Here is a 1,051-nt window from a genome sequence, read left to right on the forward strand (position 1 = left end):
TTTTTTTGGAAAACCCCCAAAGCTAACCTTACGACATCCATATGCATAACCATTTTGTCTTTGTAAAACCCCCAAAGCACACCCCGCATTGCGGCGGGGCGTAAAATAGTGTCAAATAGTACTAATGTCACACAACCGTTATCGACCAGACGCACGTTGCGATGTGTTAAGTCACAAAATTTAGAACCAAGCATAAAGCGAAAAATTTGCGAAAAATGAAAACTATAAAGGAACAAAGTTGAAAATAAAAAAAGTTGTGAGGATAGATTGCCAAAGATAAAAAGTTTTGGGTTAAAAGTAAAAAAAAAAACAAATAGTTTTGGGTTAAAAGTAATTTATGAAATACTTTTGGGTGAAAAGTAAAAAAAAAAAAAATCAACTTTTCTTTTGGAAAACCCCCAAAGCCAAGCTTACGACATCCATATGCATAACCATTTTGTCTTTGGAAAACCCCCAAAGCACACCCCGCGTTGCGGCGGGGCGTAAAACGGTGTCAAATAGTACTAATGTCACACAACCGTTATCGACCACCAAGACTGACTCGACCTAGGATTTGCGTGTTGCGACGAACCTGTCAAACATGAAAAAATAGAGGTAAAAACATTGAACCACACATGTACGTTGCGCCGTTTTAATTTGCAAAATTTGAAACAAAACATAAAAAAAGTTGAACCACACTCGTATGTTGCGTCGTATTAAGTGAGAAAAGTTGCGAAGTTAAATTGCAAATAATGAAAAGTTTTGGGCTAAACTTAAAAAAATAAATTATGTAGGGTTAAAATTGAAAAAGGTTGAAACCTTTGGGTTAAAAGTAAAAAAATCAAGTTTTTTTTTTTTTGAAAAACACCCAAAGCCAAAAGTATAAGTCACCCAAGCTTAAAGTAGTTGCTAATTTATATAGGTTTTAATTTAATTTAGAGAAATGTGTTTTTTTAGTGTTATTATATAGATAGAGATGAGGGCCTTGTATATGTTGTAATTTCTTGCTCTTTGCACGTTTGGGTTGAGGGTACTGTTGTTTGTTTGATTTTTTGCATGTTTGGGTTGAAGG

The sequence above is a fragment of the Helianthus annuus genome, chromosome 3 (assembly GCF_002127325.2).
Source record: "Helianthus annuus cultivar XRQ/B chromosome 3, HanXRQr2.0-SUNRISE, whole genome shotgun sequence".
Taxonomy (NCBI): Eukaryota; Viridiplantae; Streptophyta; class Magnoliopsida; order Asterales; family Asteraceae; genus Helianthus; species Helianthus annuus.